Raw genomic sequence first — 20,670 nt, 5'->3', positions numbered from 1 at the left:
CTCCGGAACTAAATCACTCTGTTAGCACTAGCACGCCATCATGGTCTTGCTACCTAGAGCTTTTCCGAACTCTGTAACTGGGTTTTATCCCAACTTATGGCTATATTTGGTAATTTTCAAAGTTTAAATTTTATCTTGCACACTTTATCACTACAGACAAGTGTACATACAGACCTGCCAAAGAGTCAAGTTACATGCACAAGCCTTGGCGTCCCATTCCACCAAGACTACAATCGATTCCGTGAGAATTTGATGTCCCATACCATCAAATTATCACTAAACCAATTGATGTGACATATAAAAGGGCTCTTTCCCCCCTCGAAAGATCACCACAAACTCTCGAGCAGTGGGATGTCGACGCATGGCAATAAAAAAGAAGAGAAAACCATGCTAATAAGTTTAATAACAGTTCTCTTCGATCAACTTCTATAAGGGCATTGAGCATTACATCTCAAGACTATACCCCTTCAGATTTACCTTTGATTTCTACAAATCAATCCTAAATCTGCTATTATTATCTAGGCGTATGCTAATCCCTCAGATTAGTACTCCTAGATAAACCAAATTGAGTACTGCTAGCAGCACTGCTAGGCCCTTTATCCCAAGTAATACACACCTTAGGGATTACTTTTACCAGGCAATCACGTGACTAAATCAAACTAGTCACTACTCTCTAGGCTCAAGTAGTGACACTATTTTGTTACTTTTAACAAGGGCCAGCTTGCCTCTACGGGCCAAAGCTCTCTTGTTGCTACAAACAGTAAGAAACTTGTTTGGACACAAGGCTTAACCACATCAAGACTTGTACATGGTTCTCATTTGCCAAAGTTTATCACAATCTTCTAGCATCTGTTAAAAGATTGTGAAGGGTTATGAGCACTACGGCTCAATTAGGCTTACCTTGATTTCTCGTGATAAGCACTTCGTCTAATTTGGGCACAACTGACGCCATTGCCGGTCCTCTTAGCCCAAGTAAAACACACCGCAGTTTTAGATTTACACTATAGCCAAACTACGTGACTTTGATGGTCAACACTAAGTCTATGCTCAGCTTAAATTTAGTCTCTCTGAACCAAATGTGTGATCACCACATGTGCTACTTTCGAGGTGCTACGATCATAGACATGTTCACTAGGCACAACGGCCATAGAACGGCTCTCTCTCGAAGGACTCGGCACTACGTCCGTGGGATTTGTCTCTCTCTTAGCACGCGGCGCTACGGCCATGTGCGGTGGGTCTCTTTTGTGGAAAACGGGCACTACGGCCACACGGCACGACGGCCGTGTTGGGTTTGTTTCGTGGGGTGTGCCATTGTTTTGTGTGTTTTGTTTTTTTTTTTCAAAAAAATAAAATAAAACAATAACGGGCCGGGCCGGCCCTCGCCGCTTCGGGCGTGGCCGCCCGCCCGTTGGGGAGTGTCCTTAGGGCCGAGTTTGGCCGCTGTCGCTGGGCGGCCGCCTCTGCTGGGCTGGCCGCCCATTTCATTTTTAATTAAAAAAAATGAACAATTAAAATATATGGGTTTTTTTTTCTCTTTTTTTTTTCCTGCTCGTGGCGTTTGCTGGGCTCACGACATTTGCTGGGCTGGTGGCTGGCGTTTTGCTGGCCCCACCGGTCTTGGTGGTCGTTGCCGTCGCCGGGCTGGCCGTCGCCGCAAGCTGGCTAGCCTGGCTGGCCGCCACCGCCTGGTTGGCTGGCCTGGCCGCCTGGCTGGTCGCCTGGCTGGCCTTCAAGGCTGGCTGTTGGCTGGCCGCCTGGCCTGCCTGTAGTAGCCAAGTCAACTCCTCCACCGATCTCACACCCTTCCGCCGCTCCTAGGTTGACCACCAGTTCGTCTCCTCCCGACGACATCTACCGACTTGGCTGTTCGGGTGCAGGGTGAAGGTGCCGTCTTCGCCCCTTCAAGGCGGGTTCATTTAACGTTTCAGCTAATGGTCCCTTTCGCCCTGGGCTTGCTTCGCCTTTCCAAGGCAAGCCCCCCCAGGCTCTTCAACGCGGCCGTGGGGTTGCACAAACTCTCTTCGCAGTGGGGCTGTTGCTTCGCCCCCCCCCACGCAGAGTTTTTAGCTTGTTTCGCAGCATTTTCATGAGACCAGGCGTGGGGCTGGTCTGCGCCCCCCCACCTCCCCCACACACAGTCTATGAAACGAATTCAACGCAGATTCAACGCAGAAAATTTCAATCGCAAAAAAAAACAAAACGAAAATCGCTTACTTGGTTTTGCTTGCTGTGTGTGACGGGGAGAGAGAGAGAGAGAGAGAGAGAGAGAGAGAGAGAGAGAGAGAGAGAGAGAGAGAGAGAGAGAGAGAGAGAGAGAGAGAGAGAGAGAGAGAGAGAGAGAGAGTTCTTCCCTTCCATTCTTCCTTGGCCGCCTCCCTCCACACCCTCCATTCGAGATAAGGGTGAGAAGATTGTGGATGAAAACCATCGAGTGGGCTCCGGTCCCCCGTTCACGCACGGACTCTGCCGATCCCATCGAACCATGCTCTGATACCAGTGTTAGATATCCGTAACGCCGCTACGGGCATTACCACAGGAGGGGATGGCCTCTGGCTCACCACCCAGCCATAGAGGAAGAATGAGGATTTCCCCTCATCCCCCAGGCTATATAGTGTGTGGCCTGCCGTCCACACTAGCCTGGCCGCCCATGACTCTGCATGGGCGTCCTCTCCCACTGAACCCCGGACATGGCCATCCGGTCTGCCGTCGGTCACACAGGCATTACAGCCTACGTGACAGGACTCAATTTGAAGCATTGGTAAGTTCCCTATGACAGTTGTGTTCTATTGCTCTTCCTTTAGGTGAATGCATTGAGTTCCCTCTTGGAGGTGTGGTAGGCCATAACATTTTTGGCACCCTACTAGGGAAACACCTTTGTTTCTTCCTTCCTCTTGGAGTTTAGCTCCCATTGTATAAGATTCATGATTGTCTTTGCATTCTGGTAGGGCATTGTGTAGAAAATGAATGGATAAGATTTGTGTGGTAGGGCATTGTGTAGAAAATGAATGGATAAGATTTGTGTGGAAGTGAAAAATCGTGTGAAATTGGTTGTGTTTGTTGTGTATTTATGTGGTGGAGTGGTCTTGGAAGAGAGCTTCACTTTTTTTCTAGTTAATTTTGATGTTTGCATCATTGGAATCATCAACGTGAATGAACAGGTTGGTGTTCTGTTTTTTCTTCTTTTCAAAAATTCATAAAAATTAAAAAAATAAGGAGCCATTGACTGTGCCTTGAAACAGTGGAGGGGAAAGGACATAAAATCAAACATGAGGAGAGGACCGCTACAATGTTTTGGCTGTGGTGGGCCTCATCGAATCGCTGAGTGTCCAAACAAGAATGTGGTTCACACGCACCAACCCCAACAATCTGCCAATGACATGCCAGTACTTACTTGTACTAATTGTGACATTGATCATTTGATCAAGGATTATCCATACCGCACAAGTGGTTCGACTTCCACTTCCAACCAGGCCACCATTCGGACCATTAGTGTGCAACCTAGAAATATCACGCCACTCAATGTCCTGACACGAGCCCAGGCACAATTGGGGGATGAGCGGAAGGACCGAACAGATGCGACCACTTCTAGAACTGGTCAGAGAAGAAGAGTGAAAAAAGTGAGTAAGGGTGACACCAAGGTCACAATCCAGGACGGATCCAAAGAAGATACGATCGACACACAGGATCCACCCAATCGAGAGAAGAAGGGGATCAAGCGATCAACCAAAAAGAGCCTGACCTAGAGGTGCAACGGGAAAGACCATCAACCCCCCCTAAAGGAGTCGGGGAATACCCAAATTCCAAAGAGGAGATAAGGAAGCTCGAGGACACTAGGGCCTTAGTAGAAGAATGTAAATGACTTCATGAAGCCAAGCTAACCGGGTCAGGGATACAACGTATCCAAGAAACGAGCCAACAAGAGAAAGAGAATTGGACATACCTACTCCAATTCTAGAAGAGACGGAAGAGGGATCTCAAGGGAACACAATGTCAAGAATGTTTGAAGAATATGCGCAGGGTAAGTCCATCCATTCCTTCCCTAGGGATGGATATGAGACACACATAGGGAAGGAACCCTCAATTTCCAGAGAACCCAAAGACATAGGAAGCCTCGCGGCTATATTGTCCACTTCTGTGCAAATTCCATTGGGACAACTACTACGTAGTTCACCAACATTATGGGTAGACATAAAGGAGTGGGTAGAAGGCCAACTAAGGCCAGCTGACACTACAGAGGATGTTCTATCACCTCTGGCAGAAAGAACCCTCAAACACACAAGGGAAAGAACAACCAGAGTCGTCAAGATACCAGTTAATCAATTGGGACATTATTACGAAAGTGACGACATAAATGCTACAATCCCGATTCATCATAATGGTTACCAGACAAGCACTGGCTATCCTGGATGGTGGGGCGGGGGTTAGCATCAACACAAAACGTTTTTGAAAAAACTGGGAAAAACCCGATCTAAAAAGAGCAGATCTAATTGTTAAAATGGCAGACATAACATCCTCAAGACCCATTGGGCTTTTGGAGAATGTGAAACTCAAACTCTTTACGTTTCGCTACCATCATACATTTGTAGTAATGGACTTTCTGCACCAACTAGACTCATATGACATAATATTGGGGAGACCCTTCATGAGGGAATCCAAATTGGTGCACGTTTGGGCATTAGATGTGTGTAGGGATTCGCAAATTTTAAAGATAGATCTAAGAACGTGGAGAGTGCACCCCATGGAAGGGCAACTGTTAGGTAATGATTCGGTCACAACTAAGTGGACCACATCCATATAGATATGCCAGCCCATGGTGGAAAACTCCAAAGAGGAAGAGGAAACAAAAATGTATGCACCACTTACTCCTCTGGATTTCAGTGAAAATTGGATGCATGTGCTAGCTACCCTAGATGTGCTGCAACCTAGAGGGCGTAGGATTCCTGCCCAGCCCCTCAAGATGTCCAGTATCTTCCCTTGTAATCAATTCCCTCTTCAGAATAATAAAAGATCTTGTTTCTACCTAGAGAGAGAAAATATTCTAGAGAGAGGTTATTCAGATTTTAGATATTTTTGGATGGAAAAATATCTCTTCTTATTAAAATAAATTTCCCCAAAACAGAAGTTCAAAAAGATTTTCAGAAGGTGCATTAGAAATAAATTATAATCTGTTCAAAAGGCCTTATCCTAAAGGGTCCAAATTTTTTGAAAATTTTAAATTAAGGTTCTAAGGGGCCAATCAGATTCATCCAAATGTATGGAGGAGATAAATTGAAGAAATAAAGAAAATACCCCCAAAAATGAGTAAATACTCACATAAGATGAAGAGTGGACTAAGGACCAAAGAAAATACTAAAAAAATAAATTTTTGACACCTTAGAGTGGGGATTCCCCCTCATGAAGGAGGCGCCTATTTCACATGTGTGGTGGAGTTTTAAATTCTCAAATATTGAGATATTTCATCTCTCCTCTCTCCTTATTCAAGTCTAGTTCCAAAAAGTAAGCTAAACTGACACAAAAATGGTCAAAAATTGACCAAACTGATCTGGAAAATCCCAGAATCACTTTGCTTGGTTAGAAGCTCACTTTTTCCTATAAATAGAATCCTCCTTCTTTGTAGAAGCTTAATAGTGTTTTATGCACTACTACTCTACTCCACCCTAGAGCCAAAAACATTAAATTTATTGATAATTCATTAGTTTTTGACCTTTCCCTCTTCAGAAGAATTGGTGGCCACTCTTGTTGCAAACAAGAGTAGATCCCTCAAACCATCAAGCCAAAGGAAAGCTCACAGAAATTCAAGTAAGCTAGAAATCCTACTTTTTCTTTATTCCTTTTAATGGTTTTCTAATTTTGATTTTCTTTAAAATGAAAAAATGATGTTATGCCTTGTTGGAAAGTCTTTCGCCCTCTCTTCATTCTTAAATTCAACCTTTCTTTATCCTAGATAAGTAATCAAATTGTTAGAATTAAACTTTTCATATTGTTTCTCTTTTAAAAGTGAAATTTGATTAGTTTAGAATGCTTTAAACCATTTGGGATAATTTTTAAGTAACTTGAGGTTAGAAAAAATTGAAAAATGGTCAGCCTTACAAAGGAGGTTATGGCAAAATTTTCTTAAATTTTATGAAATACGTTTTAGCTTTTATTATTCAAAAAGAGTAATCCCCACCATTTGTGTATTCTGAAAGTGTTATTTTCATTCTAGGCATAGAAAAATGCATAGTAGAAATATTTTTATTATAAAAGTATTATTTCCATTAAAATTTAGATTCTATGCATAGAAAGATGCATATTGGTTTTTTTTTAATAAAAGAGTGATTTTCATTAGATTTAAATTCTATGCATAGAAAGATTTATATTGGTTATTTTTATTATTATAAAAGAGTGATTTTCATTAGATTTAAATTCTATGCATAGAAAGATGCATATTGGTTATTTTTATTATTATAAAAGAGTGATTTTTATTAGATTTAAATTCTATGCATAGAAAGATGCATATTGGTTATTTTTTTAATTATAAAAGAGTAATTTTCATTAGATTTAAATTATATGCATAGAAAGATGCATATTGGTCATTTTTTTAATTATAAAAGAGTGGTTTTCAATTAGATTTATAGAAAGATGCATATTGGTTATTTTTTTAATAAAAGAGCGATTTTTATTAGATTTAAATTCTATGCATAGAAAGATGCATATTGGTTAATTTTTTTATTATAAAAGAGTGATTTTCATTAGATTTAAATTCTATGCATAAAAAGATGCATATTGGTTATTTTTTATTATAAAAGAGTGATTTCCATTAAAATTTAAATTCTATGCATAGAAAGATGCATATTGGTTATTTTTTTAATTACAAAAGAGTGATTTTCATTAGATTTAAATTCTATGCATAGAAAATGCATATTGGTTATTTTTTTATTATAAAAGAGTGATTTTCATTAGATTTAAATTCTATGCATAGAAAGATGCATATTGGACATAAATTTTTTATTATAAAAGTGTTACTTTCATCAATATTGATTTTTATGCATAAAATGATGCATAAAATAATTTTTTTATTATAAAAGTGTTACTTTCACCAATATTGATTTTTATGCATAAAATGACGCATAAAAGATTTTTTTAATTATAATAGTGTTACTTTCACCAATATTGATTTTTATGCATAAAATGATGCATAAAAGATTTTTTTAAATTACAAAAGTGTTACTTTCATCAAAATTGATTTTTTTACATAAATAGATGCATAAAAGGATTTTCTTTTATATAAAAGTGTTATTTCCATAGAAGTTGGATTTTATGCATAAATAGATGCATACAGAATTTTTATATCAAAATAAGAGTTCTCTTTAATCTTATGTTTAAATCCCATGAATATTGGTAAATGAATAAGTAAATACTCTGTGAGAGAAAATTCACGGAAATCCATCTCACGGAAATCCATCTCACGGAAATCCATCTCACGAAAATAACTCTCACGGATTTCTGTCTCGGAAATCCATCCATGGATTTTCGTCTCACGGAAATCCATCTCACACCACTAATTCTCACGGAAATCCGTCTCACGCAACTAACTCTCATGAGACAACCTCACGGATTTTCGTCTCATGGAAATCCATCTCACTGATTTCCTTCTCATGGAAATCCATCTCATCGATTTCCATGAGACGAAAATCCGTTTCACACCACTAATTCTCACAGAAATCCGTCTCACACCACTAATTCTCACGGAATCCGTCTCATGCAACTAACTCATGAGACAACCTCACGGATTTTCGTCTCATGGAAATCCATCTCACCGATTTCCTTCTCATGGAAATCCATCTCATAGAAATCCATCTCACGCAACTAACTCTCACAAGACTAAAACTCACGGATTTCCGCCTCACGGAAATCCATCTCACAGATTTCCTTCTCACAGAATTCCATCTCATGGAAATCCATCTCACGCAACTAACTCTCACGAGACTAAACCGCACGGATTCTCACGGAAATCCATTCTCACGGATTTCCTTCTCACGGAAATCCATCTCATGGATTTCCTTATCACGGAAATCTATCTCACGAAATTAACTCTCACGGCCTGCACTTTCACGTTACATAATTTGACCTCTTCAATATCGCAACTAACACACCTTGTTTATTGCTCACACCACTAACACCCTTCTCATCACAATTAACCTTCTTGCCATTTATACAAAAAAAGAAAAGAAAAGAAAGAGAGACAACAACAAGGAGTGGTACATGCCCCACCAGTCTATAGACTAATCTTTTTTACATGTACAGATGTCGACCTCAGACCCAGAAGTCGCAGAGACCCCCGTGGTAACACAGGTCCGTACTATGGGCTCCCCGATGAGCCAAAAGAAAAGGCCAACATGGGGTTTTAATGCTTTAATTAATACAATTTTTCCTTTGGTAAAAACAATCTTTCAAGGCAACATACAACAAATGATGTATTTGGAATTGGCCAATTACTCACCATTTATGTCCATTATTAGGTCATCCACCCCGAGTTTCCCATGGAGGTGAAAGATACATTCCATGTACTCCATGCAGTAGTAGGCATAGATGAGTTGGATCATCAAAGCCAACATGTTGAAGAAGATCCCTATCTACAACATGTGGAACACGTATATGAAGAAGTGACCTCTCAAGAGAGAAGCCAGAGCCCAAAAGTCAAACTGGGTGGTGTCATCTCACAAAAAGACCATTTGCCTGTGGCATGACTTCAAACAAAGCATCATTATGAGCAGCATCATTTAGGACATCATAACCTCATGGGTATCATCATTACACGACACATGGTCCTTATGAGAAATCTTGGCATCATGAGTATTATCAACAAATCATATTACCATGTGTAACAACATAATCACAAATCATCCTTGGATCCATGTCAATGGGATCCTCAACTTTTTAAACACTTATCATGTGAGTCAACACCTCTTCGGGTTTTTATATTTTACTGAATTTACAGGTAACTATCTCTATACATTCTTGTAGCTATCTCTATACATTCTTGGATTTACAGGCAGCTTAGCTCCAAACCTCACTGAATTTATAGGCAGTTCGGATGGACCTCTTTGGGCCTCTCCTCTAGCTGCAAACCTTATTGGATTTACAGGTAGCTAGCTCCATACCTTCTTGGATTTACACGCAACTTAGCTCTAGACCTCACTTTATCATTTAACTTTCATTTTTAACTTAAACTTTCATTTTAATGTTGAGAGCAAAGCATGTGAACAACTTAGGAGCTTTTAGAAAGCATCATTTGTATGGAACAAAATCTGCATTAGCCACATCATCTCATTGTGGCATAACCTCAAGAAAACATGTGCATCGATGTCATTAAAGCATCATCATGTGCATCATAAAGCCACCATAAGAATATATCCTACATGACAGACTTTCTTCACATGCATCAACCTAATAAAATTCATACCATCACATGACCCTTATTGTTAGGATTCTCAACCTGCAAGTAACCAACGTCATCATCCTCATCACATTGAGGAATGTCCTGCACAAGGTTGGATCCATCCAAGGATTCTTCTTGGCTTTCTTGGCCAACTTAGGTCTCCTCTTCCTCTTTGTGGATGTGGATGTATTCATCCACATCAACCAACTCTGCATGGTCAATATCAAAAGCAAACAAAACATACTTTTTCTCTAAAGTTCTAATAGTTTCTCCTCAAAAAATACATGTCTTTCTCCTTTTTTCCATTTTAATTGGCGGTAATCCAAGTTGGATGGGTGTATGACTCCTTAATATGAAGAAATGAGAGAGAACGAATGGAAAGAAATCATAGTTGAATTATCTTTAGAGGTCAAGTGGAAGGGAAGAAAGTGCCCAACAAAAGCATTAGAAAAATCCATAAATAAAAACACAATTGCTTTTGTATAATGACCCATGTTGCTTACAGAGACTATAACATGAAATATCTGTAGAATTTGAACTGATTGTTGACAAGAAGGCCTAGATTAGGTTGAGAGCTACAACTTTTCTTTTTACAATAGGCAATCCGATGCTTCTGTGAAGAGTTATGACCTCTGCAATGTTCCCAGTTTTATAGAAATTAGCAGAACTATGTGTGACTATACCTCCTTGTTGCAGCAAAAAATAGCAAGAAATGGAGGCATAGTTTTCACCTGAGTTCTAAAAATAACTTGTAGATTAGGTTGATATATACAAATTTTCTTTTTATAGCATAGTAATCTGATGCCTCAATGAAGATTTATGCCTCTTGCAAGATTCAGTATTTTTTGAAAAAATGGGTTAGGACTGCATCTTCTCTACTTCTTCTGTCTACATCTTCCTCCTTATTAGAATGAAAAGTTAGGGGAGGGAAATGGAAAATCTACAAGAAAGATCAAGGTGTGCCAAAGTATTAGCATAAGCTTGCTAACATGGTACAAAACACATGCTTCTATACACATAGCCATGGAATACACATGTACACATGGTCATGGAGTACACATGTACACATGAGTATGGAGTAAAAGACATGGATTAAGAACAATATAAAGACACAAGAAAAACATCATATTGTATTCCCCCCTACAATTTACATACAAGAGGGGCTGTATATATCCATCTAACCATGTGACTCTTTGTTAAGGCTCATCCTAACCCTCCTTGAAATACATCCAAAAAGAGATTACCTGGTGAACCGCAATTGTCGTGAGGATCTTTCCAATGGTCGAGCTCGTAACCCTTGAGGTCTCCAAGCTCTACAACTACTTGAGAAGCAATTCCACCGCGCCATCATTTGTTGAAGAAATTGGCCTTTGATGATGTCCCTTTATGTGGCAAGATTCTTGTCAAATATTGTTGAGTAGGACCTGTTCCTGTCCTCTTCTGCCCATGTGCTTTTATGTTTTTATGTATATTTAAGTGTTCTTATGTATATTTAAGTGTTCTTATGAAGCAGATTTATATGAAGTACAAGGATTGCATCATATACGGTCTTATTGAATTGCTCTGTGTTGAATTAGCCACTTGTTGGTGAGGATTGAAAGAATTATGTCGAATTGCGAGGCTAATATAGATATCTTCACGAAGGATTGGAGATCATTGATTTGTGAAGATGGTAGCGTTGTTTGGAGAGGTTTGTAATTTGAAGGGAAATTCCAGGCGATGGGTTGTACCATTGACTAGGCTTTCGCCCACCATGGCTCCCCCCATCCAGGGATGTACTTGGAAGTTGTCGATGGTGAGCTTTGGTGCAAATATTCTCCAGTGCATGAGTATGGATATGTACTCATGGAGTAGCTGCTACATTAATTTAGCCAGAAGAATAGTAAGTAATAAGCTTAACAAATATATAATGGCCATTGAAGATCGTTTGGAAAGTGTTAATACGTGATATGGCTTAATCTATGATGAGGCTTAAATCATGACAGTGCAGGTCCTTAAGCCGTGAGACTATAATTCGTGAGAAACCTGAACTCGTGAGATTGTAGGTTTTTTGACTATGTGAAGGGTTATTCCATGAGATGGCCTAATCCCGTGAGAGTTAATCCCAAGAAATGATGTTTTCGTGAAAGTGCATGCCGTGAAGTGGAATTCCGTGAACGTGCAGGCCGTGAACTGGAATTTCGTGAAGTTGCAAGTTTTGACCCCGTGAAGTTGCAGGTTTTGACCTCAATGGTTTTTTATTTTAATTGATTTTATGGGACAACTAGGTCCTGACTTACAAGCAACAGGTTATTGTGCACTTATTTCTCACATCCAGAGGGGTGACAAGAGCATTGTTATTTTTTTCTTGATGCTCTCATAAGTCTCCGTGGTGGCAGACGTGGGTATTGATTCTTGAATTTGTTGCTCACATGTTGTCAAGGCAGTAGGGAAGACTGCTAATTGTTTGCTTGAACACACAAGCTCTTGTGTTGGTGCTGAATGCACAAGAGTGGTTGAGTGATTTGCTTGTTGTTGCTTCGGTCTCCATTCTTGTCGAACTTTAGGTGACGCTGTTGGGGTTGAAGTCGGTGGTGAGGTCTTCTTCACATGATTCGATTTTGGCAACCATATGATGGAATTACCATCATAGTATCCTTGTTGTTGAAGCATATGCATAGGCACCCATCTTTGATGAACATTATAAATGGGTGGCCGATGTGCTTGGTGCTGAGGCTTCCTTCTTTGTGCAAGCTTAGGGGACTTTGTGATGCGCTTGGGTACCCAAGCTTTAATATTTCTTTGGTAGTCTTGTGCCCACAGTAGTGTTTTTGGTACCCACACTTGTTGACTTGGTGGATTTATTTGAGGAACTTACATAGGCTTTTGTGGACGGTTGGAGTACTTTTCTTCATTCCGTAGCCTCCGAGTGTGCTGTTGAGGAAGAGGCTTTGACTGTCGAGGTACCCAAATTTGATTGGCACCTAGGCTTTTGTGGACGGTGTTGTGGAGTACTTTTCTTCATCCTTAGCCTCCGAGTGCTGCGTTGAGGAAGAGGCTTTGACTGTCGAGGTACCCAAATTTGATTGGCACCTCCATAGTAGCGTTGAGCTACAAGTAGCTACTTCTCCACCCACATCTTGATACTATTAAGGTATCTTGATCGTGATTATCTTAGTGGAGTTCTCTTTTGGGTTAATGTGGAAGGTTTGGGGCCCTCCTTGACTTTGGTTAGCACAGAGGCTACAGGATTGAGACTCATGGTCATTGTTGATGATGATGAGGCTAAAGTCTCTTGTGGAGTGGCTGTTGATGATGAGGCCTTTGAGCATGTGGTTGTCTCCTTTGGTGAGGTTTGTCGATGAAGATGCATAGGCTCAGGGGCCTTCCCTTTGAGTTCCTTGTTAGAGATAGATGGTCGGGTCATGGGAACTTCTTCAGGAATAGCTATTGATTGTGAGGTTTTGGCATCGAACTTCGTTAGATGAGGATGGGGTTGAAGGAATAGATGCTCTAATGGAGTCGGTTGTCGACACAGATGGTAGGTTATTGTGTAGAGGGGCTTCTGTGGAAGAGGCTTGTATTCTTTTGCGTTCAGAATCATAGAAATCCATTAAAGTTGGATCCTCTTCCTTGCAGTATGGTATTGTAAACTTTTTGCCGTTGACCATCATGATGACTCTATCACTAGCAAAGCATAGTGGTGCTTGGGCAGCAATAGTCCATTTATGCCCCAAGATCAAATCTACTTCTAGCACATACTCAACCACAAAAACTTGCAAGTAAGGGGGTTAGCTTCAATATGCATTGTATGTTCAAAGTACCCCAAACATGGCATGTTCAAGTCTTGTGTAAAGTTTATTCTTTCTGGATGGGCTGTGAGTGTTGGTTGACCTAATAAATCTGATAGCTCGAGGGTCATGAGATTGTGTTCTCGTGTAGGATAAAACTGTGCTTGAGCTGTGATGATTTTATGGAAAATTTCCATTCCAACAAGAATGCTAGGGATCTTTTCAGTAAGATATGTTGGGGAAGTTCCAACTACTCCAAGGTCTCTTCCTCCTGTAAATAGCAATTGTACATTGCCTGCAGGAGTGTTCAAGGTGACTGTTTGCATGGATTCATCTATTGAATACAACGATTCACCTATCCAAGTTCCACCAAGGATGACATCATACTCAAGGGAATCTAGGGTAACATGGAATGTGAATTCCATATCGCTATCGATTGTTTGAGTAGTGTAGTCCATTGGCTCCTCTTGTGCAAGACTATTGTCTTTTGGAATGAGTTTAGGTTGTCCCAATAACACCCAAGTGTCTATTGTCATGATGTTGTGACTAGCGCGAGGGGGCTAATCAATGTGTATTTGCGCTTAACATCATTGCCTGTAGGGAAATACAACCATACCATGATAGAATCTTCCAAAGGAACCATGGATGTTGCAGTTTTTGTTTCAGCTTCAAATCTTGTTTCTATTCCATATTCCCATTCACTTTCATCCCCTGTTTGGCTCTCAAATTTTTCAAGGGTACCCAATGCGTACACTGGCACACTTGGCCCTCTGACAATTCTTAATGAGGTCTGTTTGGAAACTTGCGAATCCTCACAGTCCTATTTTATGGAGTTCTTTATGTCTTGGTATAACTCATGTTGAGCCCTTAAAGGTACAAGTGCTGATGTGATGGTGGCTTCATCATGAGAGGAGCATTCCTCCAAATGAGGCTCTGAGAGACTGTTTTAATCTTGTAAGGGAATTATCAAATTCCTCACGTGCTTTCTTAAGTGTATAGTTCAAGCAATCTATCTCAAATGACTCTTCTGCAGAGAGTATGTCTTCCTCTCTTGAAAGGGGAAGTGGTGCTCCTCTGGGCTTTGTTTTTTGGTTGCTTTTTTAGGATTGGCATTATGAGGCTCAATCACAACCGGGGATCCTGTAAGACATTCAACCAAACTAAGCATGCTCTCTTGAGCTTGCTTTTTGCGTTTCGCATATGTCATGTCCATTTAGGGTGGTTGGGTGGGTTCTAGTTTCTTGATTGGTCTATGTGGTGCACTAAGTGAAGAGTCAGAACTTGTTTCATCCTCACTTAGTGACGTACTAGAACTTATTTCATTTCCTGACTTTCATTGGATTGTCAGTTTGTCATCATGTTTGCCCATGCGACAAGATCGAATTTTCTTTTGGGCTTTTGTACCCTATGTCGCACATATGGGTTTTGAGGTTTGTGTGGTGGTCTTTGAGGTGGATGCTTCTGCATCATCTATAGCTTTTGGCTCTTTTGGAATTATGTTCTCTTTTAGGTTTATGTCCTTTATAGGCTCCTTTTCCCTGTCTTTTAATTCAACCTTGGTTTCGATAGTTTGTTTGCCTTTGTTTTTCTTAGGTTTAGAAGGTTTTGCTTTTTCTTTTGGGTTCTGCTTTAAAGCATGTTCTTCTACCCATGTTGAGGTATTGTCTTTACCGTTCTTTTTTACCGTCTCTCATGCCTTGGTTTGTAAGCACATTCAAGGGCACCTTAGACAATTGCCCATTTTGTACACTTAAAATGTTAAGAGTTGTATTTTGTGAGACGAGTTGCATTGACGCAACTTGTCTTGGGCAATCTTGGAACATTTGTTCAATGCCACATCATTTACACATGGGTCGCAAGGGGTTAGTGACTATGGGCATGGAAGTATTCCAAACTGTGCAGTCTGCCACCTTGTGAGGTCCACGACAATAGAAACACTAAAGTGTTCGATTAACTGCTTCCTGAGTAGTTTCTACCCTTTGGACTATTTCTATTTGGTGCATGAGAGATGGAGGTTTTGAGTTAATTGTGCATGAAGTGGGACACTTTTTAGTATCGTGGTCAAAGGTCTTACAATATATGTAGTATAGAAGAACATGTGCCTTGTATGCACAGTAGGGATTGGGATGGTCGTAGTGATTGCACTCAACACAAGGCATTTCGTTCCTCACTTGTAGAGGCATTAAGGATGTCTGTTTTTTAAGATTCTCATCCTCTCTTAGAGATGTCGATTGGAAGGTTTTAAGCAAGGCTGCATAGAGTTCGGGGAATGTCAATTCTGAGATCGATCTTTCTTTTGCCATTACTTCACCTGGTTTAAATGAGGAACACCTAGTAGCATGATCATCTTCCAGCATGTTGGCATCTAAACATACTACTGCTTTACAATATTGATTGAATGTTTCCAGATTGGATACAATCATCAAATTGTGTAAACTGTTATTCTTCAAGCCCATCATGAAACATCTCTTGAATTGAACATCGTTTAATTTTTCCCATGACTCACAACGTGAGTCTAAGAGTTTTATTTGAAGGATAAAATCTCTAATGGATTCATTTGGTTGACGCTCAATTGAATAAAGTTCTGTTGCTACACTCCACCGATCACCTTGTCTGGAAAAGCCATGTATAAAGGCTGATTTCAAGGTTTTGAAGTTGGTCTTGATCGCAGGCATCAATGTGATAAACCATCGACTAGCTTTTTCCTCTAGGCATAGGTTCAACGCATGTACCTTGGTGGGACAGTTGGGATTTCTAGAGGCTTCACATCTCTGTTCAAACATTTGAATGAATTGAACAGGGTGTGTTGTTCCGTTGTATTTGCCCATGATTTTAGAAATTTGTATGGCCATATTTCTGTATGAGTCATTGAGACCGTATATGAGTGCTTTTGTTGGGAGAGACTCACTGAGTCCTTAGGCTACCCCCCTTCCTAGACTAGTCAGTATGTCTAGGGTGTGGGCATCCAGGAAAGGGTTAGTACCTATAGGATTTGTGGGAATGATAGGTAAGGGACCAAAGCCTGATGGGATCGAAGTGATAGGGGGTGTAAAACCTGATGACACGCTTGTATCGGGAGGTTTATTTGTGGCATAGATCTCAATGGCTTGAAGATGTCAGCCATTGGGTTTAGTCCTTGTGTAATCCCTGGCAATCCCTCTATTGTGGCCATGTCTGATTACGTAAATTCTCCTTAATGATGAGCAAACAGTTTTTTTCTTTTCTTTTTATATTCTCCCACAGCTCGTTACAGCCTCAAGTGGCTTAGTGTTCTCTTCGTTGGGCTGTTTGCCCTAATTAGCTTAGGCGCGGTATACATGCGAATCTCTTAGAGATAATTTTTCAAAAAAAGCATATGCTAGTAGCTTCCCAAATGGAAGAGGAGGTCCTAAAACCTATATACATCACTGTCTCAAGATATAAAAAAAATCGAGAATTTTTTCCCTGTTTCGCAACATGTTTTGAAGATGTGCCAAAAGGAAATTTGAAAAACTATGTATGAGGGAGTTGTAGTATTTTTGGAGTACTACAACTTTGTTTCCCTGAGTCATCCGTACTTTTATCGTTTGGAGCCTCAAAAAGTTGCTCGAATATGGCTCATCGTCATTTTCGCGCTGTTTTATACAATTTTTTCGTGGTTTTTGGGTTGGTTTTTTGCCTCGATTTCTGAATCAAATTTTGAGGCTGTTGGTCGGAGGCCAAAATGGTCGATTTTGGCTTCAGACGGCTAGTCCAAAGTTGAAGAGCTCAATGTTAGCTTTTCGATGAGTCCTAGAGTGCCTTCATCGGATATAGGGTTTAGGAGATACGGGTCTCCAAACAGGGGTGTTTTCCAAAGTCTTTTTGTTTTTTTGTTTTTTTTAACTGCGGACGGATCCCTTTTCATGCCAATGGACTTCACGGGTTTTATAAATTTTGATTTTATTTTATTTTAATTTTTTTTAAAGATTGCTTGAACGAAGGGTCTCATGCCGTGAACCCTTATTGGTTCACAGCATGAACCGAACATGAAAAAGTTAAATTCTTTTTTTTTGCACGGTTCTCGAGGGTGTGAAACCTTAGGCCGTGAAGTTGTAGAAAATGATTCACGCCGTGAATCAGACTTCAGGAACTATTAAATTTGAATATATTTTTTTCGCACGGTTCCCAAGGGCGTGAACCCTTAGGCCGTGAAGTTGCAGAAAATGGTTCATGCCGTGAGCCGGACTTCACGGAACTATTAAATTCGATATTTTTTTTGCGTGCGGTTCTCGAGGGCGTGAACCCTTAGGCCATGAAGCTGTAAAAAATGGTTCACGCCGTGAATCGAACTTCACGGAACTATTAAATTCAAAAACAAATTTTGCGCGCGATTACCAAGGGCATGAACCCTTAGGCCGTGAAGTTGTAGAAAATGGTTCACGCTGTGAACCGGACTTCACGGAACTATTAAATTCGATTTTTTTAAAAATCTAGTGGGAAATACAAATTTTCCTTTTTGGTGGGGGGAGATATTTTTTGAATTTAAAATGAAAGAGATATGGGCATTTTCCCAAAAGGGTAAGTGGAAGTAAAAAAAGTCAATCTTTTAATGACACCCCTTACACCCTTCATAAATGACCCCCCAAATGGACAATTTGACAACTCATGAGCATCTACTCATTGAATGCTCATTAGCCTTAATGAGTTATGTAAAAAAGTGACTAAGAATTAATCCAAGATTAATCTTTTCACTATTCTTTCCCTCTTTTATACTAACAAGGACTCTAACTAACCACTAATCCCTAATTAATTCACACAATTGAGCACATCATTGGATAAAGCATGGGAATGCTAATCTTTGTGCATCAACAAATGTGTAAATTAATCTAAAATAGGAGACTAATTAGACTCTTAATTAAGCTCTCTTTTAAGATAAAATTAAGCAAAGAGAGTCAAATTTCTCCAATTAATGAAAAAATTGATATAATTAGGTGTTTTGATGCATCTAGATGTTCTCAAAACACTCCAAAAAATGATTTTGAACTTGGGGTTTTCCAATGCAAACTTGGGGTATGGTGAAGTTTCACTTGGATTGGAAAATATATTCTTCATGTTTGCACATTGTGCTGCATAGACCCATTGCTTATATTGCCCACTCCCTTTGGTCAACTCATGAAGTGGTTTGAGCAACCTCATGCGCTCACGTGATTCTTTGGTTTTCGTTGAGGGTCTAGCAACAATGGTCTTCGCAAGCATTGCCATCATCTTTTTGTTCTCCTTCTCCAAACCCTACGTTTTGTCTTGTAGTTCTGTATTGTCTACCTCAACAACGTGCACCGCATTCTCACCGCATTTTCCATAACATGGATCGCATCTTTTAGATTCTGACACTCTCTGTCCTTTTCACTTAGCGATTTTGTGAACTCCTTAATCCTTACATCTATGCCCATCATGGTGCAGTGAACAAATGTGTAAACATTATGAGCTTGCATTACATGCCTCCTAGTGTATACCAATAACCATGCATTGCCTTTACACACATACTTAATGAAAGATGTAAGCCCACTAAATTGTGGAGGTCTTTGGGTAATTGGATCGGGTGAATAAATACACCCCTCAACTTAAAGATCGACATGTTTTTTCCTTGCATTTCTCTCTTGTTACATTATCTCCGACTGCTTTTCACTTATTATTATTCTCTTGTATAGCAATGCATACTTGGCCTCGAACGTCTCTCTTTCTATTTTGGCCTACATCCTAAAATCAACATCATCATTAAACACAACTATTAACCAAAAAATAGCTTTTATACATTTGTATAAGTCAAAAGTTCAACAAATAATACAACTTTAACTAGAAATAACATTATTGAACACAACTTTAATGCCACATAACTTCAATATAACCTAGACTTAAATCATAACTTTTAACGATCATCTTTCACACACTTGTTCCACCCAAATAACACATAAATAATATCATTAAATGTAACTATTGACTTCAATTTCACACATGGGTAATGTTGAAAAGAGTGATGCTAGAGTGCCAAGTCACCTAGTCAATGTTATCCCACATAAGCAAGAGAGCCCAACATGTACTCACCTCATATAAAGATGATTGAAGGGGAAGATGAATATGTGGTTCCAACTAAATAGCACCAAATAATCAGTATACCCTTTAATTTCTCTATTACAGAAGAGAAGAAACCCAAGATTGAGAAGATCTAAATGGAGATACTGCCCTATCAACTTTGAGTTAAAGAAAATGGATCCCTTACTCAAATGTCAAAGAAGATTTAGACCTTTGGATGTGTACCATTCAGAGTTTATTCAACTTTCTAATCATGCACCTCCCTTAACTAAGGCATAGCCACTAAGGTGGTTTTATCTCACTAGCTTGGGACATCCACTAAATTTTGAAATTGAAGCTCTTCAATTGACCTTCATCTCAAATGTTACGCTCCCTCACCACACCAGAGGCCATGGAATGCTTAAGAGAACACGTCAAGAAGAAAAACTATAGAAGCACAATGACGTTCCTTGGTAGTGGTGTCAAAAACGTTAGGACCCATTCCCGTCTCTCCTAGAAGCACAATGACGCTCTCTAGTAGTCATGTCAAAAATGTTAGGGCCCATTTCGGTCTCTCCTAGAAACACATCACAAGAGAAAGCAAGAATGAAACTCGACATGTCATGGGGGGAACTTACCAATGTGTTCACACACTTAAACTATGGCTGACCGAGCACCCAAGGCTCATAAGTGGCTTTATCGCTTATACAATGCTTAAATCTCATAGTACATTTGTGAAGTAGTGTCACAAGGGATTTATCCTAGCTTGCTATCAGACGCTCTTGGAGCGAGAATCGCCCACAAGTACTAGGAGCACTCGTTGAAGTTATAGATTGGGACAATGTTGCTTCATAGCTTGATCGTACATCCTTTTGATGTGTTTGTGTTTTCTCTTTGATGTAGAATATTAGTGGTGGTTTAATCCTAGAATAGATTACTAGTAGAAAAAAAGATAATTTATTAATCATTATGCACACTACAAGGCAGCATGGCATCTCCCCCCTTCTTCTCTTCTCTTCTATATTTATATCTTCTTCTCTTCTCTTCTATATTTAATTTTATATATTCTATATCTATAATTTATATCAATATATGTTCTATATATCTTCTTCTTTTCTTCTCTTCTCTTCTCTTCTATATCTAATTCTATATATTCTATATTTGTTCTATATATCTTCTTCTCTTCTATATCTAATTCTATATATTCTATATTTATATTTGTTCAATATACATTTTATTTGGAGAGAGAGAGAGAGAGAGAGAGAGAGAGAGAGAGAGAGAGTTACAAAGCTATAGAGAGTTAGAGAGAGAGTTTGAGTTAGAGAGAGTTAGAGAGGGATATATATATATATATATATATATATATATATATATATATATATATATATATATATATATAGAGAGAGAGAGAGAGAGAGAGAGAGAGAGAGAGAGAGAGAGAGAGAGAGA

The sequence above is a fragment of the Cibotium barometz genome, chromosome 29, assembly GCF_041138505.1.
Source record: "Cibotium barometz isolate CiBa-2024 chromosome 29, ASM4113850v1, whole genome shotgun sequence".
Lineage (NCBI taxonomy): Eukaryota > Viridiplantae > Streptophyta > Polypodiopsida > Cyatheales > Cibotiaceae > Cibotium > Cibotium barometz.
The sequence above is the reverse complement of the archived record's forward strand: the minus strand, read 5'-3'. Positions refer to the sequence as shown.